The sequence below is a fragment of the Pipra filicauda genome, unplaced genomic scaffold (genome assembly GCF_003945595.2).
Source record: "Pipra filicauda isolate LSUMZ 115617 unplaced genomic scaffold, ASM394559v2 scaffold356_size1356884_pilon, whole genome shotgun sequence".
NCBI classification, from domain to species: Eukaryota; Metazoa; Chordata; class Aves; order Passeriformes; family Pipridae; genus Pipra; species Pipra filicauda.
This window is the reverse complement of record NW_024104483.1, coordinates 483,372-498,543: the sequence shown is the minus strand read 5'-3', so window position 1 is coordinate 498,543 and position 15,172 is coordinate 483,372. Positions and strand designations below refer to the sequence as shown.

The window sequence follows — 15,172 nt, the reverse complement described above, 5'->3', positions numbered from 1 at the left end:
GATTCTGCTTTTAAATCAGGAACAGTGTGGCCAGCAGCAGCAGGGAAGTGATCCTTCCCCTGTACTCTGCATTGGTGAGGCCACACCTTGAGTATTGTGTTCAGTTCTGGGCCCCTCAGTTCAGGAAGGACATTGAGGTGCTGGAGCAGGTCCAGAGAAGAGCAACGAGGCTGGTGAAGGGACTGGAGCATAAGTCCTATGGGGAGAGGCTGAGGGAGCTGGGGTTGTTTAGTCTGGAGAAGAGAAGGCTTAGAGGCGACCTCATCACTCTCTTCAACTACCTGAAGGGAGGTTATAGCCAGGCTGGGGTTGGTCACTTCTCCCAGGTAACCAACAATAGGACAAGGGGACATGGGCTCAAGCTCTGCCAGGGGAGGTTTAGGTTAGATGTTAGGAAGAAATTCTTTACAGAGAGGGTTATCAGGCATTGGAACGGCCTACCCAGAGAGGTGGTGGATTCACCATCCCTGGAGGTTTTTAAAAAGAGATTGGACATGGCCCTTAGTGCCATGATATAGTAATTGGAGTTGGATCAGGGGTTGGACTTGATGATCTTAGAGGTCTTTTCCAACCCAATCTATTCTATGATTCTATGATTCTATGATAAAGGAAACACCTGTTTTGCATAATAAACAATACACACTTTGAATAGTTGCAGACAACTTTCCTAATATCATTTATGTATTAACGTATCCATTATTTTTCCTCTCATTTGAGATACATATAATTTTTAACACCTATTTGCAATTACTTCATTGCTTCATCATACTGGGAAGTTAATCTGAAGTAAATTCAAATGACATAATACTTTATCAAGATAGTTTACAAGTTTGTTTGAAATGTTGCGCGTTTATGGCATGTCCTAACACTCTTTGCATGGAAGTAAGAGAGATGAATCACAGACTCACACTATTATTTAGGATGGAAAATACCATAGCACTAAGTGCCACATCTAGTCATTTCTTGGACACCTCCAGGGACGGTGACTCCACCACCTCCCCAGGTAGTCCATTCCAATGTTTAACAACCTTTCCATGAAGAATTTCCTCCTGATATCCAACCTGAGACTCCCCTGGTACAGCCTGAGGCCATTTCCTCTTGCTGCGTTGCTAATTGCCTGGGAAAAGAGGCCAATCCCCCACCTGACTACAGTCAGTCTCTTTTCAGGTAGTTGTAGAGAGCGATAAGGTCACCCCTGAAACTGCTTTTCTCCAGGCTAAACAACCCCGGTTCCCTCAGCCACTCCTCACCAGACTTACCCTCTAGACCCTTCACCAGCTCCATTGCCCTTCTTTGGACATACTCCAGCACCTTAATGTCCTTGAACTGAGGGGCCCAGAAGGGACACAGGATTTGAAGTGTGGCCTCACAGGATTTGAAATGCTGAATACAGAGGGAATATCACTTCCCTGTCCTGCTGGTCACACTGTTTCTGATACAAACCAGGATGCCATTGGCATTCTTGGCCACCTGGGCATACCGCTGGCTCGTATTCAGCATCCCCAGGTCCTTTTCCACTGGGCAGCTTTCCAGCCACTCTTTCCCCAGCCTGTAGAGCTGCATGGGGGACCAAAGTGTAGGACCAAGTACCTGGCCTTGTTGAACCTCATACTGTTGGCCTCAGCCCATTGATCCAGCCTGTCCAGACCCCTCTGCAGAGCCCTCCTACCCTCCAACAGCTCAACTCCTGCCCAACTTGATGTCATTTGTGAACTCACTGAGGGTACACTCAATCCCCTCATCCAGGTCATCAATAAAGATATTAAACAGGACTGGCCTAATCCTGAGCCTTGGGGAACCAGCCATCAGCTGGATGCATTCACCACCACTCTCTGACCCCAGCCATCCAGCCAGTTCTTAACGCAGACAAGAGTGCACCTGTTGAATCTGTGGGCTGCCAGTTTTTCCAGGAGTATGCTCTGGGAGACAGTATCAAAGGCTTTGATGAATTCCAGGTAGACTACATCCACAGCCTTCCCCTCATCCACTAGGCAGGTCACCCGGTCATAGAAGGAGATAAGGTTGGTCAAGCAGGACCTGCCTTTCCAAAACCTGTACTGGCTGGGCCTGATCCACTGGTTGTCCTGTATGTGTCTTGTGATCGCACTCAAGATGATTTGTTCCATAACCTTCCTGGGTATTGAGGTCAGGCTGACAGGCCTATAGTTCCCTGGATCCTCCTTCCAGCCCTTCTTGTGGATGGGCATCACACTGGCCAACCTCCAGTAATCTGGAACCTCCCTGGTTAGCCAGGACTGATGATAAATAATGAAGAATGGCTTGGCAAGCTCTTCCATCAGCTCCCACAGTACCCTTGGATGAATCTCACCTGGTCCCATAGACTTATGAGAGTCTAAATGGCTCAGCAGGTCATTAACTGCTTCTTCCTGGATTGCAGGGGTCTATTCTGCTCCCAGTCCCTGTCTACCAGCTCAGGGAGCCATATGCCCTGAGAATAACTGGTCTCACTGTTAGACTGTGTCAAAGAAGGCATTATGTACCTCAGCCTTTTCCTCATCTTTGGAAGCAATGTTCCCCCCTGCCATCCAATAAAGGATGGATCTGAAAGTACATTCTGAATGTGGAGAGATGTAAACCAGTTTCTGAAGCTGTCGATTCATTCTAAAGCACATATCATAGAGATAAGCATTTTATGAAGACAACTTCTTTTTTTTAAATTAGTATTCAAAAAGGAAAACATTGAGTCTTCCGAAACATGCAATAGGTGATACAAAAGGTATTTCAAGATATCCAGCATTTTAAGCCCATGGTGTTGAATGTCCACACACAAAAATTCATAGAATCATATAATCATAGAATATGCTGAGTTGGAAGAGACCTATTAGGGCCATCAAAGTCCAGCTCCTAGCCCTGCACAGGACAACCCCAGGAATCACACCATGTGCCTGAGAGTGTTGTCCAAACACTTCCTGAACTCAGACAGGCTTGGTGCTGGAACCACTTTTCTGTGGAACCTGTTTCAGTACCCTGTTGCCCTTGCGGTAAAGAATCTTTTCCTAATATCCAACCAAACCTCCCCTGACACAGCTTCAAGCCATTCCCTCAGGTCCTGTCACTGGTCACCACAGAAAAGAGATCAGTGCCTGTCCCTCCTCTTCCCCTCACAAGGAAGTTGTAGACAGCTATGAGGTCTCCTCTCAGTCTCCTCTTCTCCAGACTGAACAAGCCAAGTTCACTCAGCCACTCCTCATACGGTTTCCCCTCTAGAGCCTTCACCCCCTTTATAGCCCTTCTGTGGATGCTTTCTGATAGCTTTATATCTTAAGACTGCTGAGAAACAGAACAGGTTATGCAGCATGGACTGAGAACATCATCATGACATCTTGTGTCATGGCACTTAAGACACTTTAGATAAACTGATCACAGAATCACAGCATGGGTGTAAAGGGTTGGAAGGGACCCCAGTGGGTCATCTGGTCCAACCTCCCTGCTCAAACAGTTTCATCCCAGAGCACATTACACAGGCTTGCATCCAGATGGTTCTTGAATATCTCCAGTGAGGGAGACTCCACAGCTTCTCTGGGTAATCTGTTACAGTGCACAGTCACCCACATAGTAAAGAAATTCTTCTTCATATTCATGTGAAACTCCCTGTGCACCAGTTTCTGCCTGTTGCTTCTTGTCCTACTTGCTTGGCACCACTGAGGAGAGCCTGGGTCCATCCTCTTGGCACCCACTGCTTTATATACTTATATGCATTGATGAGGTCCCCTCTCAGTTGTCTCTTTTCAAGGGGGAACAGGCCCAGCTCTCTCAGCCTTTCCTTGTAAGAGAGATGCTCCAGTCCCTTAGTCAACTTCATAGCTCTCCACTGGACCTACTCCAGAAGTACCACGTCTCTCTTGTACTGAGGAGCCCAGAACTGGTCACAGAACTCTAGATATGACCTCACCAGGGCTGAGCAGAGGGGCAGGATCACCTCCCTTGACCTTCTGGCAATGGTCTTCCTAATGCATCCCAGGATTCCGTTGGCCAAGGGCACACTGCTGCCTCATGGGCAGTTGGTTGTCCACCAGGACATCCGGGTCCTTCTCTGCAGCACTGCTTTCCAGCAGGTCAGTCCCCAACCTGTACCTGTGCTTGGAGTTATTCCTCCTCAGGTGCTCAGGACCCTGCATTTGGCCTTGCTGAATTTCAGAATGTTCTTCTCTGCCCTTCTCTCCAACCTGTTGAAGTCCTTCTGAAGAGCTATTTGCCCTCTGAGTTATTGGCCACTCCTCCCAGTTTTGTATCATCAGTGAACTTGCTGAGGAGGCTCGTTATTCCCTCATCCAAGTCACTGATGGACAAGTTAAACAATACTGGGCCCCATATAGAACCCTGGGGGACACCACTAGTGACAGACCTCCAGCTAGTCTCTGTGCCACTGATCACGACCCTCTGGGATCTGCCATTCAGCCAGTAATGAATTCATGACTTCCAGGTCAAGCTGGAAGTGATAAATTCTCCAGCCCAGACTCCCAGATGTTTCACAGAAGAGTGAGCTTTGTCTGGCATTGCAACGATCTGATAAGTTTTACAAGTGCTGTTTTAAAGTCAGAAAACTGGACTGAAGGGTTCAGAGTGACCCAGGGTTGTGTCCCACAGAATCTGAATATATTTTACAGCACACAGCATATGCCAGAATCTTTTCCTATATTGCACATTTCTGATGTAAGATATAAAGGGATGGATGGTGTTATTCATGTGGAAGCAGAGCCTGAAGAGAACCTGTTCCAGAAGCAATCACCTCTAAGCATTTGCTAAGTTTCAGAATCTCTGTTCCTTGAAGAGGAGCAAACACCGATCCTGAGAGTGGTGCCCGCCTCACACAGAGCAGACAGGAAAAGGTACAGTTTTAGCTCACTTTCCCACCAGCTCACTCATCTGGAAGCAGGAAGAAAATGAGACAGTCACAGACCTCCCAATTCTTTTTGGCACATTGCCCTTATTTTCATTGGCATGCATGCCAAAAAATTCCACACAACAATTCTACCGATACAAGATTATGCCAGCCTCGTATTGCAGTAAAAACCTTTAGAGACATATACCAAATGCTAGTCAGGGAAACATTTGTTGGTGCTGCTACATAGACTTAGCCTTTCTCTAAGTACAGTACTTCAGATACTTCAGACCCTTTGGATCCATCTCCTCATCAGCTGCATCTTAGAGCCTGCATTTATCTCAGAGGTAATTGCAATTCTGTGTATTTGGTAGCAACAAAGTTATTCTTGAACATTAAAACCAGTTTTGATCTTGAGAAAATATTTTCCAAAGGCAAGGTCCCTTGAGGCAAAAGAAATAGTTTGATCTGTTTTCTAAAGTTAAATTTTAAGTTAAATTTTTCAGCTATTTCAGCACATACTTTGAACTCTGAAAATACACAAAATAGAAATAATTTTTGAGAGAGAAAACTAGATTTTGATTGCCTGACTTTTTCTGGTCTCCTTAGTGTCCCTTCTACAAGGATGTCTAGTTGCTTCTACCTGCTAGCATGAAAAAAGCAGAAAAAACACTATCAAATGCACAGCACAATTTAAAGATTCACTTACTGCCCCAAGAAATCTGTAGATGACAAAGTAGTAGGAGGTAAACTTGGTTCACCTGCTGATTAAAGCTCAAAGACAAACAGGCTGGTAAGTTCAGTCTTCATAGCAAGACACTGCTGAACTCAAAAAAAAGTTCAAAATGTTCCAATTCTCTTTTGAACTATCTACTGAACTTTAACTTCTCCCCCATGCTGAACTGATTCTAAACAGAGGGTTCAAAGAGTGTAACCACTGAACCAAGTATTGCTATACCTAGAATGTTTCTCAACAGGCATGACAGATTTGTTAAACTTACTAAATGTTATCTTCCTCATTATGTACCAGACAAAGGTCAAAGCTGCTGAGTTTCCCTGTAACCGCACAGGAAAACACTACAGGTATCCTTTCTATTTTAGTTAATGTATAAAAAAAGAGCTTGAATTTTCTTCATGGCAAGTATTGTATAGCTAAAATATACACTGAATCAGACAGCAAAATATAAGCACTGAACACTTAAAATATTTTGTAATTTATGGGGATATAGCAATAGAGTTACATCAGTGTGCTGATGTAACTTTCTCAGTTACAAAAAAAAACAAAACAAAAAAAAAAAATGCAACCTGACAGATCAACAAATTTGTCTGTTCTTTAAAACTTCCTCTTGATTAGCAATGTTTTTGGATACTAAAAGCACTTTCTTTTCCTTTCAAGCATTTTTCTGGCATTATTTTACTTGCACACTTAATGCACAAACTTTTGGGGCGGGGAATCATGTGCTTTTCTCCAACCAATAACAGTAAATGCACCTGCTCTTTTATTTCAAATTTGATACACATATAAAACGTTGATTAGCAATCTTCATCTACTGAAATGACTCCCAATCAAAGCCTTTTTCAAAAACTTGTATGCAGCTAACACTGTCATATTTTCCTGCTTCATTGTCATACCTGTTAAGCCTAATGCAAAGTTCTATTAATAATAAAAAACAATGGCTATAGTTGAAGAGTGAGGATCTCTTTTTTTTTTTTTTTTGAAAATGAGAAACACCCTGTTGAATGTGCTCTGTTCTAAAGCTGAGGGCCAAAGGCAGAAGGAAGGATGGTGTGTTGCCCCTTCCCTCATAACTTATACACAGGGACCAAGTTATTCTTGAAAAATGTGAGTGTTTAATCATATTTGTTTTGTTTGTCTCTCCTGGAAGAAAGAAAACATAGATGCAAAATGCAGAATTTACCAAATGCTACCTGAACCTCTTGATTAGTTATCATAATCAGAAAATTATCACTAACATCTATAAACATACTTGTTGTCTCAAGTTTTATGGCCACACACATTTGCTGAAAGCACTTGCATTCAAAGTACCTTTATACCTAGACAGCTATCATCACTTGTCTTTGGAGCTTGGGCTTGTTGATTCATGTTGAGACTTCCTCTGTTCCAATTTTAATACAAAAAAAGATTGCATAAATGGCACTTGGGCAAGACTATGCAAAGCACTGACATCCATGTCACTTTAAATTTCACTTGACGTTTCCTTCAGCTTACACCACCCTTCTTTATTCAATTTCATAAACACTAAGTGCTCCCAGGAGACATTCCTCACTGCCAAATCACACACATCTCCCCCAGGTTAGAGTAACTGCTTCCAAATGCTGCAAAATGCTCTTCTCCTACCTCGTGTTGTGTGCTGATGTAACTTTCTCAGTTACAAAAAAAAAAAAACAAACCAAACCACACAAAAAAAAAAAAAAAAAAAACAAAAAAAAAAAAAACAAAAAAAAAAAAAAAAAAAAAAAAAAAAAAAAAAAAAAAAAAAAAAAAAAAAAAAAAAAAAAAAAAAAAAAAAAAAAAAAGGAGAGAGATAGCAATAACCATACAATAGCTGTTCCACTGCCTGGTCAGGAGCTAAAAGATCTCCATCCATCTGGGAAAGGTTAGAGGCAAAGTGATAGAGAAAGGGGAGGGTAAATATAGGTTTTTCATATCATAATGCATTTGCTTGTTAGTCACTGGACATCATGGGCACACCAAAGCAGCACACTCAGGAAGAAGGACATTTCACTTTATAAATGTAACATTTCTTTAGTAATAGACACTGATAAAGACAATAACAAGTAGCTCCATCACAATAGTTTTGTTGTTGTTAAGTTGCTTATAATAATAGCAATGTTGGTGCAATCTAAATCTACTAGATTTACTGTGAAAGCAAAACAACAAATCTGACAATTGTGCATGATTCTGTTTTTCTTGTGCTAATTTTAAGAAGGAAGTAATTAAGAACATTCAGTGAATACTAGTATCTAAAGCCTTCTAATTCCATATAATTAACCTCCTTGAAATGAAATGGGTAGACTGTACACAAAGTGAAATTAATAATTTCCCTTTAATTTTTACTGTCCTCAAATGTAACTGTTAGAGATACTCCACAAAACAAAGATATTGTGGTCAGTAATAGGAAATTACAGAATAGAAAGAAGAAGAGTTTGTTTGTGTCTTCTTTTCTTTTAGGTTGGCTAGGACTGTGTTTTAGAACCTGAGGGAAGACAGATTCTGCTCATAATTCATCAGTTTTCCAACTTCTATAAGAATTCTCTTGGCTTTTTAGAAGAGGATTTGTTATGCAGTGGTACAATAAACTATGCAGAAAGTAGTGCTAGCTAGTTTTGAAAAAAAACCCTATAAATTCTGGCATGTCTTGATTAGTTCTTTGAATTAATCTATATATACTAAATCTTTGGTATAGTTCAACTGCAATTTAACAGTTCAAACTTTAGATTGTTTTTAAAAGTAGACATTTTCCAAGTAATTAGAAGACACTAAAAATAAAAGGTTTGTAAAATCTGGGTAATTTGAATGAAAGTAATCATGTACATACGATCCCTTATTACCTGGAAAGAGGTTATAAAAACTGAAAAGTCCAAATGAGAAAGAGAGCAAAGGAGGAGGGGGAAAGTGATTATCTCATGATTGCATCACTTCAGAATAGAGAATGAAGCGCCATGATCAATAAACTTCATTGCTATCAAGTCTCAGCAAGACAAGGAGAGTTTAGAATGAGCCGTGGAATGCAAAAGCTTCAGGCAGAGAAGGGAGTCTTGCAGTGAAGAAAAGTCTTCTGAGTCAAAAGGAGCTGTGGTGTTTTACTGAGAGTTTAGTGAATTATTAACACGCTGGTCTGCTGCTTAAAAATATATTATCTATCTATACTGGTTGAAGGTGTGTAGTCTGCAGCTGCAAAAGAGGTAGCTCTTATCTACTCAAACCTGTGGGCATGAGATGGAAAGACTGGGTAATCTGCCAAAGGGGAAAAGAGATTAAAATGCAAATAGCCAAGTTACGGAATATAGAAAAATCAAGATATGGCATGCTCTGATTTTTTTGTTTTCACAGTTTAAAGGTGAGAACTAATAGACTTGAATCTCTATGTTAAATCTGAGGAAGAGTGTCCAAAGAAGAGCAATGAAGCTGGTTAAAGGTCCTGAGAACAACTCTGGTGAGGAGCAGGTAAGGGAGCTGTTCAGTCTGGAGTAAAGGAGGCTCAGGGAAGATCTTATCACTCCGGATAACTGCCTGAAAGGAGGATGTGGCAAGGTGGGTGTAGGCCTCTTTTTCCAAAGAACAAATGACAGCATGTGAGAGGAAACAGCCTCAAATTGCACCAGGAGAGGTTTAGACCAGATCTTAGGAAAAATTTCTTCACTGGTTGTCAAGCACTGTAACAGGCTGCCCAGGGAAATAAGTGGCTGAGTTGCTGTCCCTGGAGGTATTTCAAAGACCCATTGGTATGGTGATTCAGGACATGTTTTAGTGGAGGAGTTGGCAGTGTTAGGTTTATGGTTGGACTCATGATCTTTTCCATTCTAAATGATTCTCTCATTCTAAGAGGACTAGAAGTAAATTGTATTAATTAACAGTTGGTGAGCAATGGTTTTTGCAGATGCTAACACAGGATGCTAATTCCCCAAAGTATACCTTTCAGGGGCTTGTGAAGAGAACTTTGTTTTCTAGCCATAGCAGCATAAAGATTAGAGGTCACATTGTTTGTGTGTGTATGTGGTATCATAATCATAGTATGTGGTGGTATTTGAGTATTATAATCTGAGTCCATTTCTCCATCAAGCACTTGGAGCATGGGGGGAAAGTATGCCTTTTTCCCTCCTAAATAAAAGGCCTTTGTACCATAGTGCAAACAGCTTCCTAAATATTTCACGTAAAACTGTAGCTATCAGTGAGGTTATACTCATGCTAGTGAAAGAAATAGAGGAGAAAGCCTAACAATTCGGTATGAACACAACTGTCATAACTAACAGGACAATGGGGAGCCCAGATGAAACCAGCTGGTGATATTTGGAAAGCCCCTGGAGAACACTGTCTAGGGAAATTGCTAAACTGGAACACGGGAGCAGTTTGAGCTCTGCCGTCCCTTTTTCTGACAGAGGTTTGTAGGTCTGAAATCCTGCCAGCTAGAACAAAATTCTTTCCTAAAACTTGCTCGTTCCAACCCTTTCTGCGCCTTTCTCGCAGAAACCAGAGAGGTGCAGCCGGGCGGGCAGAAGGAGACCAAGCGGAGCTCTGAGTCAGGAACTCCCCCCAGCACGCAGCGGGACTTACCATGCCGGGCAGTGCGAGGTCTGAGAGCGGCGGATGCTCAAGGGGGTGGCAGCGCTGGGTGACCCGAGGCCGGACCCCAGGATGCCGCCCACACCCACGGCACCGGAGAAGCGGCTCCGCCCGCGGGCTGAGTGGCTCCGGAGCGAGGAGCGCGGGGCGCGGAGCATCCCGGCGAGGCTCAGGCTCCAGAACATCCCTGACCTGCCCTGCCCTGCAGAACCTAGCGCAGTCCGTCCGCATGCCCTGTTCGGGCGGTAATCCCGCCTCTCCGGTCCAGCGGCAGCTCGGCCGGTCCCGGGCTACAGCCCAGGCTGCCTCCAAGCTTAACCACTTTAAACAGCTCGTCTGCATCGTGAGCACCGGGTCCAGTAACTCTTCTAATCTAATCTAATCTAATCTAATCTAATCTAATCTAATCTAATCTAATCTAATCTAGCAATCTGATCTAATTGCCTTTTTCCGTGTAGTCTTCTGTAGTAAAATTCTAAGTGTTCACCAGGCAAACTGAAACGTAAACTCATAAAGCTACTCACAAAGCGTTTATCTGAAACTATGTTGTCCATGGATTGCTAACACCTGTCATATGCTATACTCTGTGCTTGTGCAACATTCCCTTTTTGAGGGATCTGGTTGCATAGCCATCCGGATTGCCAATACATATTTGTCATGATTAAAAGTGAGCCAAATTTTACAGGTCATTGTGAAGTAAAAGATACATTAAAATGAAAGGAAATACATTGTTAATGAAGATGTGGAACTAGATCTATTATTTGCAGAAAAGCCTAAGTATTCATTTCTTCACATTATCTAGATGTCTGTAGTTTCTTTATGTGTAACTGCTACCTATTTACTTATTCAAGGATGTTTGAACATGAATGTAATATGAAATGGACTTATAGCTGAGATGGGTCAGTGAATACTTGGAGTCTGCTACTATTTTCTCATTAGGTATGACAAAAATGTAGACGAGAGTCTGGATTCTCTCATGACAGATATTTAAGCTGAAAATTCTGCACCAAGTAATTCTGGCGGTTCAGTCACGGACTTTTTTTTTTTCTCCTTTTCTGACTCTGTTGTACAAAGGTTACTACAAACTGTTGTAACCTGATCTGTTGGTCATTGGCTGTTCAAACTCAGTATTCTGTTCCTGCAAACTGGTATTACTGCTAACAGCTACAGGTATTAGGAATCCTAGTAAAAACTAGTGAGAAGGGTCTATTGGTTAGCACTCTTAAAATTAATTACTCCCAAAAATGTAGTCACTTTGGTGTGCTTGCCTCTTCACATATTCACCTAATGTATAGGTGAATAGCAAAAGGCCCAGACCTTCCTCCATAATAGATTTTTTTCTTCTAGGCCTATCCAGAGTGTATCAGACCTATATAGCAAGAAAAATTCATTCAGATTCCTTTTCATGTGGGAATCACCATATGATCTGGAAATTCTTGAAGAAATTAGCTACATGTTTCAAGATATGGGAGAGGATAAAAGAGCAGAAGACAGTCAGCTCTTGCTTTTCCACCATATGAAATTAGTTGCACAATGGCAGTGTTTGCATGGGAAGATATACCATAGGTTAAACTACTTCTGTACTCCCATCTATTTCATGTTAGAACTAAGCACAGTTCTAACATTACGCAAAACCATGAACAAAACCACTTTCATGTAATTTCAAAATTGCCATTTGAAAAAATGTCTACATTTTTTACAGTGCAAGCTTGGGAAAGAAATGAAACATTCACAACGCAAGGTTGTCTCCTAAAGATTTGTATAAGAATTAGAGTTTCTTAGAAATGTATATTTGTTTCAAAACAAGAAGGAATTATGCAATGTAGAAATTAGATTAAGTACAGTAAAAGCACTTGCAGGACAGGAAGAATGGATTGCATTCTCTCCAAATTAGGCCAGTTTTTGTATCCATATGGTAATTGTTATATATATTCTCACTATTTTGCTTACTTTTGTATAATAAAAGTGTTTTTACTTCAGCTGTTTCTTCAGCACATTTACATCTCTTATTAGACCATTCATGTGCTAATGCAGCCAAAAAATCTATTTTACGATACTCCAGAACATCTAGTTTATTTAGGTCTTTGTTACAATTATAGCATCTTCCCTATGGTCAGTGACACCTGAACCCTTGACTTCCAATAGCAAGGGCAATAGGATCAGAGATTCTGACTCTAGACCAGCACTCAGCATTTCAGTATATGGATCTGGTAGTTTATGATATGTAAAGTGCGTAGCTATTTTTCAAAGTCTTTGAAGTCTCCACTAGCTCAAGTTCTTCTAAATTCACAAAAGGTTGATTCACTACAGAAAATTTAAACACTTTATATATATCTTTCTTAAGAGGTCTTTCTTGCTTTAGAAGAAACCTTTATTTAGGATAATTCATTTTCAGAGTTTTGTTTTGCAGGCTTCGGAAGGCAAGTAAAGTAGTTAGAAAAAGATTTGATTTTCACAGATGTCACCACAGAAGGGGAAAGAAAGCAAGGCTTTCTGTTTGATAAAGTTCAGGAATCACTCGTATGATGAATCTAACACAGATCTTCTTTCATTGTCACTTTGGGTGTTCTATTTGTCATGTGTAATATATTTCTACAACAGACCTACCCATGTTAATGCAAGAGACTTTACAGTCATCCTACACTTGATGCTCCCCAACATATCCATATCTCATACATCTCTTAACTCAGCATTCTGGCCTCATTCCTCAGTGATAGGACAAGAGGAAACAGCCTCAAGTTTCCCCAGGGAGGTTTAGATTGGATAGCAGGAAAAAATTTTTCACTGAAAGGGTTGCCAAGCACTGGCACAGGTTGCCGAGGGAAGTGGCTGAGTCACCATCTGTAGTGGTATTTAAAAGATCTGTAGATGTGATAACTAGGACGTGGTTTAGTGATGGACTTGGAAGTGTTAGACTAACGGTGTGACTCAATGATCTTAAGGGTCTTTTCTATGATTCAGAATGCCTGAATAGCTTCAATACTCAAGAAATTTAGGCAGTGTTCGGTTGATTAAATTTAGGGTTGTACATTACCTATAAGTTTGATCCAGCTTTTAAACATTTCAAAGGAAGTGGGAGTTTGTTGGACTGATGTGATAAATAGTGTTACTGAAACTCTTATCTGAAGAGGTCAATTGACTAAATTATAATTGCCAGTTTGTAATGATGCTATTGTTCTTTATGCATGTCAGGTGGTTGATAGAATCAGCTAATTTTTTGCAGAAACCAGTTTGGTGCAGGTAACTCTACTTACCTTGATAATCCCAGCAACATAAAAAATACCACTTATCGCAGGCAAAACCTGATCAGTTCACAGATTTTGAATCATGTGATACAAAAGTAAAAACAGAAAATCTTTTTAATTTTAAAACCTTTTTTTCCCAGAATCTAGAATGAAACTGTTAGATTATGAAACAAGAAGTTCATATTCACAGAGACAGAGGTGCACAGAGGGACAGTGATCATCAGGAAAACTTTATAACTGAAGTAGAGAAACTGGAACATTCTGATCTGGCTTCTTCCAGGGCAGTCACAGAAGGACTCCATTTTCTGTGTGGTGAAAGCCATCAAGATCAACCCACCTTACAGACCAAGGAGGGTTACTGGTTATGGGATAAAGCTTGGTATTCTGCAAGACATTTTATAAGATGTTTTTAATATGAAACAGACAGGGAAAGGGGGAGATCAAGGTGTTTGGGAGGTAAAAGAGTGTAAGAAGATAGAGATGTAAGGGTATTTAAGGGACAGGTTGCATGTAAATGGATTGCTTGTCAGTATGCTCTTTTGGCCATGCCCTACAACTGGTCACTTCAGTCTTTTCTGTCTTCTGACCAAAATTCATTTCTATTTCCTGGGTGAAACGCTCTCTATTCCATAATGTTCTGAGACAGTGAGTATAGGACGATAGCAAGTTTTGTAATTATCACTTCGTTTCTTGGGACCTTATTGCAGATATTTGGTAGCAACAGTTTTAATTCTTTGCTACAACTTCTGTGAATTTTTTTCTCACAGTTTGAGTTGTCAATTCAGGATTATTTGTAACTACACTAACTGGCATTTCTAGTACTTTTACACTGAAGGAAATGTTAGTATTAAGTTGTCAGCTAAAACTGTTCATTATAGAGTTAAAATTTGAAAATATGTACGTGTGGGAAGGAATTAAGCAATGGTTATTACACAGGTGATATGTATCTTTTGCACATGTCTACATTATCTTCCTTTGAAGTCAGCTTTACCCATATCGGTCTTCATTGTTTCTATTTTGAACATTCACCTGCACATAATTAGCCCACATATGTTTTTTTCCCATTCTTAGCTACTTTCATCTTAGCAGAACGAAACCGATCCTTCTGTTTCAGACTTTCTTAATTTGTTTTCAGCCATGAATACAGCTATACTGCCTTTCAGGGTCCCTTTAATGCATAGACACGCGTGCTTCCTTAAAGCACTGCTGAATTCACCAATGGGTCTGAAAAGCTCCTTTCCTTATAAATAGTATATATTTATATACTATATATATAAATATATAAAATTATGAATACCTCCTATAGCTGGTAGGGTTTTGTGTTTATCACTTCACTTTTCTAAAACTTTACTGAAACTGATTAAATCATTTCTAAGACTGGTCCAATCTTTGCTTCTATGATGTTGGATTGCTCCAATCCAGGTGCATAATAATAATGAGATGCTATATTACATTTATGTAAAATTTAAATTATAGTGTTGTTATGATGACATCTCTATATATAACGACAAAATATGGGCCCTTCTGTTCTATAGATGGAAATACTGCCTTATGAAGTCAATGGGAATTCTATCATTCTCTACTGTGAGGCTAGAACTATACAAAAAGTATGATAGTTGTCAGAGAGAGCCCCAGGAGATCTTCTACAGCTTCTGTTGCTGCTTTTAATGATTTGTGTTTTATAAATTACATGAATTATCAGCACTCTATTGTCTTTTTTAACTATGATTTGGGAGCAGAAATGCATACTTCTCAGAAGTCTTGTATATGAGGAGTCTT

The 15,172-nt window shown here is 40.6% G+C and overlaps 1 long non-coding RNA gene across 1 annotated transcript; it reads left to right on the top strand.

The window, feature by feature from the left end:
* The first annotated feature begins 8,786 nt into the window (after positions 1–8,786).
* Positions 8,787–10,883, top strand: LOC120323844. Its single transcript, XR_005564739.1, has 3 exons — positions 8,787–8,817; positions 8,919–9,032; positions 10,053–10,883. It is a non-coding gene; the product is annotated as an uncharacterized LOC120323844 (long non-coding RNA).
* The last annotated feature ends 4,289 nt before the right edge of the window (positions 10,884–15,172 follow it).